General features: G+C 39.0%; 1 pseudogene; it reads right to left on the bottom strand.

Annotated features, from left to right (window-relative positions):
• Positions 1 to 7,539: 7,539 nt before the first annotated feature.
• LOC103746445 lies at positions 7,540 to 8,534 on the bottom strand (annotated as a pseudogene).
• Between the last annotated feature and the right edge of the window lie 336 nt (positions 8,535 to 8,870).

The following is an 8,870-nucleotide window of genomic DNA, read 5'->3' as shown; positions in this document are numbered from 1 at the left end:
CAATTTTAATGTTCTTGAAATTCTTCCTAGAAGTCATTAATTCAAATCAAAGACAGGGAAATGAATGGGAGTCTAATAAAACAGGAATGCGTGTGTGTTGGAGGGGAGGGTTGAAGCACTGCGTGTTGTAAGAGATGTGACAGCATGTGTGATATGCTGCCAGTTGGTCCTGCACTCTCTGCCTTTCTGCCTGATTCTCTTGAGTATTAGAATTGGAGGAAGGTGCCTCCATGCCCAGTTGAATGTCTTATATATTCTCCTTGGCCATAGCTATGCCACATTAAAGTTTAGGCTGACTCTAGTCTCTGAAATTATCAGGCAGTTGGCCCAGGGTGTGGAAATACATGTCAGCAGGACCCCAGGTTGTCTTGTGAACAGGTCAGCATGATCCAGAGTGCACCTGCTAACTAGACATTTATGGCTTTTGTAGGTTATGCTTGGCTTGCTTCTTCAAAATAGTAATCGTTGCTTAATAGAATAGAAATTCAGCAGGCTTTCCACTTGTAAGCTTGGGAACTTATAGTTTTTCTGTAGAAAAGCTTACCCTAGAGATAGCTTGGGGCTGCACATGGGTTCTGACATGTTTTGTAGTTGCTGGCAAGCTAATAAAAGATTTTCATTTGGGAAAACTTTGCCTGAGTGGTTTTCTCTGGTGAAACACTTCACAACCATGTACAAAGACAAAGACATTCTATCAAATTGTCAATAGAAATGGAAGCAACACAAGATTAGTAAACCTGTGTGAACCATCTCCTGCTGGTTCTCTCTCTGCATTTTTCCCTCTGTTTCTGTTTCTCTGTCCCTGTCACTCTGTTTCTGTCTCTGTCTCTCTCATTGTATATGTAGCTAAGAAAGCAGATAGATGATAGATAGATAGATAGATAGTAGATAGATAGATAGATAGATAGATGATAGATAGGTAGATAGTTAATAGGGATATAGAAACAGACATGATGCCCAAAACTACAGATAGTACTAAACATTGCATAAAGCACTAGGTAGCCAAACTGGATGTGGTGGTGCATGCCTTTAATCCCAGCACTTGGGAAGCAGAGGTAGATCTCTGAGTTCAAGAGCAGCAGGAACATAGTAAGCTCTAGGTTACTGTGTAGCCAGTGGAATTCATGCACTGAGACAGCTGCTGGGTGACTGATGGACATGGGGAAGGTAGCAGATACAGCAAAGATATGATGAACCTTGGGATGATTCATGTCCCAGATAGGATAAGGAGTGATGGCCTAGAATTTCTTTATACTACCTAGAATGCTGGAAATGAAGTTTATAAATTATTTCTGTATTTTTTTTCTCATTTAACATCTAACTAAGGTTGACTATATTTAATCATGGGTAACTGAAACCATGAAATCACAAAAAAGAAGACTTTTATATAGAAGGATTCTTGATAGATGTATACATAGATCCTTAGCCTTATTTTAAAATCTGGCATCTATGATTGTGTGTGGGCAGGTGAGTTGGGCTGTCTGAAGTCTGTCTGTAAGCTTAGTAAAGACAGCAGGAATTATGGTAATAGATTGTACAGTCTTGAGATTCGAACCCCACGAAGAAGGCTGGAAACTCAGGAAAAATTTCTATGTTTCTGCATTGAGGATACTTCCTTCCATATTGGGCAACATCTTTCTTACTGTTACACGTTTTACTTGACAGGTTATAAATATCAACCACAAAAAACTAAGTTCCTGACAGGCTTTAGACTTTTGTTTGACAGTCCAGTTGGGTAACGTAGCCTAGTCCAGTTGACACATAAAAATTAATGGTTGAAAATATCAAGGGATCAGGATCTTCTAGAATGCTAAAAAGGTTTGATGTACCTGGAGAAGCAAGAAAAGTTCTACCCAAAAGAGCCCAGCCAGGATCATAGCACACAGACTTTCATGAGACAGTTGGGAGCTTACTCTCAAACTTAGGTGTACGATTTTAATAATCACTCTCCTACAATGGAGTACTCTTTTCCTTAAAGAGGTATATTCCTACCTGTCATGTTAATTTGTGCAGCTACATTTGGATATAGATGAACTTCAGTATCCAAAATAAATAAATTGAGTGCTTTTAATGTCTGCAGTTTGAAGGATTCAGATGGCAATGAACTCTCAAGCTGTTTCACAGGTATCACAGAATGAAGATTTTTACTTAGCCTTGGTTACTGCTCTGCGATCCTAGTTAGTTGCTACTGGGTTTGTCCTTTCTCTATTATTAAATCAGCCATTGACTTTACTGAGCCATTGGGATATTTGAGCAGGCAGTATCTACTCTGTGTGTCATTTAAACTCAACTCATTTGCTTTTTCATGTTCATGTGTCTCAGTTCATTGTGATCATTCAGGAAGATATGGAGGATATCATAAAGTTTCCTGTAAAGGCCAATTTCCAATGTACAATCGAGCATACCATTCCTTTCTATATGCTAACATGATTTGTCACTTTGCTTGGGCATGGTAACATGTTTTAAATTATCTGTACAAAGTGATTCTAACTTATTTGAGTGGAAATATTGCAAAACAAGATGCTGGAGACTGGCTGCTTTGACAATGCCCAGAATGTTCTGCAAGGATGCAGGTATACATGTCTGCACCAAGCAACATGGTAGCCATCAGCCACTGGTATCTTGAACAGTAAAAATGGATAAAAATGTTGAATATTTGATTTCATATTTCTTACTTATAGTGTATACTTGCTTATAGTATATACTTATACTTACTTATAGTATATAGTATATTTCTTACTTACAGTATATACTTATAGTATATTTGATTTTAAATCCAAATAACTAGGTATAACTCATTATTTTTGTACTAAACTGCTTTCTCAGTGCTTTGGGGGAATTAGAGCCCTTTGTCCTGTCAATGTCACCTTTCAGAAAGGAAAACATCAGACAACTTGAGGAATACTCCAAGTATTCCTCAAGGGCCTTCTACTCCAAGGTAAGTCATCAGAGACCCAAATACCCCATGCACAGATGGCCCCATATGTACTTTGTGTGCTGTGCTGACTATGATCTTGAGTCTGCCCTTCAGTGAGGAATTCTAAAAGTCCGAGTATGGGTTTAGGATCAGAGTTTCTGAGTGTGCTCTTGGTTGCACATATATGTGTCAGCAATACCCAGATAATTTGGATGGGGCTAGAGCAGGGAAAAGAAGTCAAGTGTCTGTTCATAATGTGCACCTGAATTACGAGAACTGAAAACTCTGACCCTGCTTCAGAGCCTCCAACTCTCATCAGGCGTGTGGGCCACGGCACCCATATAAATGTGTCTTGGTTTGAACTGGTTCCAAGGAAAGGAAATCCAGCACAAATGGAAGAGAACGTGTTTGTAAGTTCACTGGGACATGAAAAAAGAAGCCTCTGTTATCCTCCAAAGGAGGAAAAATGGGAAAGATATTAGATTTTTCTTGTGAATTTTTTAATTAGAAAATCATGTAGCGAGAAAAGTGAGCAATTATTTATTCCATTTTTTTTTATTTTCAGGTGCTTTTCAATATTCTTAGTTTTATTGAATAGCTTTAATCCATATTTATTATTTTTAAGTGTTTGGAATAAGATACACGAGCTTCACATGGCTACTTTGGGTTCAGATCCTCGTGCATATGCTGATAAGTGGGGTTCATATTTATGGGGTGAGAAATAAGCCTTTTTAAATCTTAAATCTCATATATTCTCACAATTATACTTACCTTCTCTTGTATCAGTCTAAGTAAGACATACAAAGACTTCTCTCCTAATTCTGGGAAGGGAGAGATGGAAGGCAGAGGGAGGGAGGCAAAATGAAAATTATAGACTTGCTATGGAGTAAAGACGGTGTCACAGGAATACTCATCATGTGTTTCCCACTGAATGCCATAGTGATTGACACCCAACTTTTAGTCTAAACTAACATAGGTAATGCCAGTGAAGGGTCATGTGTGGTCTGAAAATTGTTCTGGATAATAAAATGTGAAAGAAGGTGAGGAGTGGGGAGGTTGGTAAAGGCTTTTAGGAACAGTTTCCTTGACCTTAAATGAGGGAGAAGACAGAAATTGTGCTTTCTCTTCCTTCTGATCTATCCAAGTGTGGTGGTTGGAAATACTCTAGCCATCTTGAGTCACTAAGAAGATGTTTTGAGATGGAAAGATGTCAGAAGAGAAAGATGACAGAAACTGAGGTTGACCTTATGGAACTGCTGAATGCATTGTGCTCTTTCTGCCTTTCCTCTGAACTTCCAGTTCAGTGAGATAATACAGTCTCTGGTTGTATAAGTCAGCATGATCTGGAACCTTGAAGCTTGTAGCCAATGCATCCTAGTCTCAAGCAGATCCAGGTCATATATTTCTTATCAGTTATTCCCTCTGTCTCTGACTTCATAGCTTAGATGCAGATTCTAGCTTGCCATTGCTTGCCTCTGTTATTTCTCAGGAGTCGTGTTGCAGACCAGAATTCTTCACAGAACCCTGCAGAGAACCAAGCAGCAACCATCTCCACTGCAGCCTTGAGTGTCTTGTGGTGTGCCAGGTCCCATTTGCTCTTTATACTTTATGCTGATACTAATTTCTGGCTTTGACCTTGGGTACAGTACTTGGTGACTTAGGCCTAGTGCCAAGATTGCTGATTGTTTGATAGTTTTGTGTCCTTTTCTTCCTTCTCCTTTCCCCTCTTCCTTCTGTGCCTCTTATCTACTCCTTCCACACTTCATGGCTGGGCTTTCTGGTGGGAATGATAGAGGTAGAATACAGTGTTTCCTAGGAATATAAAGGATTTTAATAAAATAGATATCCATGTAGCAGTTCTTTTGGTTAAAAACTCACCATTTTGTCATTTCTCACCCAGTTCCTTTTACTCAAGGCTTAGGACAAATGGCTCCAAACGCGGACTGAGATCAGAGCATGAGTCTTCTCTGCTGTGTCACTGTTTGCTATATGATATCTTTGGAAAAAATCCCATGCGGCATGGCATTTCCTTAAAATATGTCTCTAATGTCTGTCTAATTTTTTGTAGTTTTGTGACTTCAGTAAAATAATATAAGCCTAGTAAATAAGAAATGTTTTTGAAAATCTTAAAAAAGAAAATGAGAAGGGAGAAAGGAAAAATGGGAGCAAAGAAGAAAGTAAAAAATTGAGGAAGGAATGGAGGGGAGGAGAAGGAACGAAGATATGAAGAAGAAATAAGGAATGGAAGGAGGAAGGGACGGAGGGAGAGAGGGAGGGAAGGAGGAAAAAAGCTAATTACTGTCAGATACACATCTCTCAATTAACTGTCTCTTCTCTGATAATGGTAATGGGATATGCTTTGATGCATTTAAAACTAATTCTCTCTCTCTCTCTCCTCTCTCTAATTATAAGACAGTTGTCAAATTGATGAAGCTATCCTACCAGCTATTTGGTAATATCTATTTTATCTTAGAGATGTTGGCTTACTTGATGACAGAGAAGATTAGTGTATACAAATAAACATATGCTATTAAACATGCAGGAACCAGAATCTCACAACATATTTCTCATTTGACACCAATAGATTTTCAATAACATATTCTGCAATTCAGTACTACCTATTAACTGAACCTAGAGTGTGATTAAGGCATAGGCCAGTCTCTGAAATAAAGCACAGTTGGAATAAATTTGAAATACATTGCCAATTGATTCAGGTTTCTATATACAACTCCAACATGCCTGGTGAAAACTAAATTGTTTGTACCACTTTCTGTTCCTGGAATACATCATCTTGTTTTTAAGATGTGTCAAGAAAACCATTTATTTGTCATTTTAAATTCCCACTTTATTTTAAGGTGTGTAGATCATAGCAAATAGAGGTCTTCACTTTCCTGATCACATACAAATTTCTTATCTGCTAGATACAGGTTGGACCACACTAAAAACAACAACAAAAAAAACTTTTAAAATGTGAGTAGAGAAGGCATACTCTTTCATAAACATGAGAAATGTTAAACTGATCTGTATAATAGGAGGAATAATATTCCAGAAGAAAAAAAAAGGCTGAGTTACATCTCCAAAACAAAGAAGAAAAAGGAGTCTGGAGAGCTTTCAAAGTAAGATGTTATATAGAAAGGCACATGAACTATATGTTCCATGTTTTGTTTTGGAGTGTGTGTGTGTGTGTCTGTGTGTGTGTGTGTGTGTGTGTGTGTGTGTGTGTGTGTGTGTTCATTCTTCAATAATGTCTTACTTGCACAATGATGTTATTTGACACAAAAGATTTGAAGAGTTGGACAATGAAGTAGAAAAATGAATTTCAAATGTATGAGATGAGATGAAGTTCTTTAAAATGAAAATAAACATCTGCATGTGCATGTCTGTGTTTATTTTTACATGTGCTGTTCCTACCTAAATTTTAAATCATTAACCTGTGGGAGTTCTTACTGTTCATGGTCTAACCTTAGGCAAACCTAAGTCTCAAAATTTTTTGAAAGAATACAAATCATCTGTAGCTCAAGATGGTTTAGAGTGCTTCAAGTAATAAAGTGTTGTGAGATAGTTGTGCATTTGGGAAAAACTGGACTCCAGAATTTGAGTCTTAGTATTTGGATTTCTGAAAAGTCCTGCCCTACCACAGTGTCTTGAATTTCTGAACAGCAACTACAGGCTGTGCCTTCTGGTCACCTCAGCTATTACAAGGGTGAAAAAAATATACTCTATAGCTTTCTGTATAGCTAAGCAATGGTTTTTAGTAGGTTAGGTAGATTTGGTGCTTTTTGACTGATGTTTTTAATTTTGTCGGGACATGACTCACTAAGTTAAAGAAAATTTGTATGTTCAACAATAAACTTCTCTTAAACTTTAGCTGGTTACAGTTTACCAGTCTCTGCTACATAATACTTGATATTTATTTTCTCTTCTGTACTTCTTGACATTTGCTCATTCATTAAAACATATTTGTACATAGCCTCCCTAGAAATATTTCCTTCTAGAACTACACATTTTTCCTAATTTCTAATCTGAAAGTTAAAAATTGGAGCTCTTTGACATTTCAGCCAGGCATAACCTTGTTACAATGATGGAGAATTTTGATTTGATATGACATATTTTAGTAAAATTAAATGAAACTTGCTAGTAAATCTCAATTATGTGGGAATGAATTAGTTTTATATCTTGTAAATACTGATGTAGCTAATGGCTCTTTATTTAACACCAAATTTAAATTATGTTGGATATCAGCTAGTGTTATATTGTATTTATTTGTTTAACAATGTTTTTGTTAGTTTGATTTTGTATTGACAGAGTTTGCTGTGTAGCTCAGTCTGGCCTCAAATGGGATCTTTCTGCCTCACCATGCAAAATCTTAGGATTATAGGCCATCATGCCTTGACTGGCCACATTACATAAAACATTTTTGGGGAGAGGGTGGCATGGTGAAGTGAACTTTATTGATGGTGTTCAAGAGAATAGGGCTCCTTAAGCCCCTCCCCTTTTCTGAGGGTCTGGGATGGAAATTGTGAAGGCAGATACTCTATGTGTTGAGGTCTGAATTGCGGCAGGGACCCCTCCAGTCAAGAGCCTCTCTCTTACTCTTGCTGGGGTCAGTGGTTCAGGGCTTCTTACTCCTTGGAGGTCATGTGGACAATGAGGTCCACCACTCTGTTTCTGTAGTCAAATTTGTTTCATACCAGGTAATGAGTTTGGCAAAGTGGTCATTGGAAATGCCAGCCCCAGCATCAAAGGTAAGGTAAGAAGAGTTGATGTCACTGTAATAGTTGCAGGAGATGACCTGGTCCTCATTATAGTTCAGGATGCCCTTTAGGAGGCCCTTGGATGCCTGTTTCACCACCTTCTTGATATCATATTTAGCAGCTATCTCCAGGTGGCAGGTCAGATCCACAACAGACGCGTTGGGTATAGGAACATGAAAGGCCATGGTGGTGAGTTTCCTGTTCAGCTCTGGGATGACCTTCCCCACAACCTTGGCAGCCCAGGGGATACAGGGATGATGTTCTGGGCAGACCACATTTATCACACCACAGTTTTTCAGAGGGGCCATCCTCAGTCTTCTGGGTAGCTGTGATGGGATGAACTCTGGTCATGAGTCCCTTGACGATGCTGAAGTTTTCATGGATGACCTTGGCCATGGGGGCTAAGCAGTTGGTGGTGCAGGAGGCACTGCTGACAATCTTGAGGGAGTTGTCATATTTCTCAAGATTCACGTTCACCACAACATGAGGGCATTAGCAGAAGGGGTTGAGATCATGACACTTTGGCTCCACCCTTCAAGTGGGCCCCAGCCTTCTCCATGGAGTGAAGACTCCAGTAGACTCCACACATATTCAGCACCAGCATCACCCCATTTGATGTTGGTGTTATCTCGCTCCTGGAAGATGGAGATGGCCTTCCCATTGATAACAAGTTTCCCATTCTCAGCCTTGACTATACCGTTGAAACAGCCAAGAGTAGAATCATACTAGAACATGTAGACCATGTAGTTAAGGTCAACGAAGGGGTCACTGATGGCAACAATGTCCACTTTGCCAGAGTTGAAGGCAGCCCTGGTGACCAGGCACCCAATATGGCTGAATCAGTTCACTCTGACCTTCACCATTGTGTCTCAGGGACGAGGCTAGCACTGCATGAGAGTTTGTGACTGTCTCTAGAATAGGGGCAGGAGCAGAGAGCCCCCTTTTGTTTATTTCTTTGACTTCTGAGAATTCTTCTATGGAATAAAATCCTGTCCATAAGATTCCTGAATTCACTTGCATCTACATCAGAAAGGAAAGGTAAAATTGTCTCTCTCTACGGATGACATGCGCTTTTTCATTTAAAAGAAGGAGTTTATTTTAGCTTATGTTTCCAGAGAGATAGTCCATGATGATGGGAAAGGCATGGCACCGGGACTGGGAAACAGAGAGATGCCATTTTATTTACACATGGAAACAGC

The sequence above is a fragment of the Nannospalax galili genome, unplaced genomic scaffold, assembly GCF_000622305.1.
Source record: "Nannospalax galili isolate Female #2095 unplaced genomic scaffold, S.galili_v1.0 scaffold844, whole genome shotgun sequence".
Taxonomy (NCBI): Eukaryota; Metazoa; Chordata; class Mammalia; order Rodentia; family Spalacidae; genus Nannospalax; species Nannospalax galili.
This window is presented reverse-complemented; position numbering and strand designations above follow the sequence as displayed.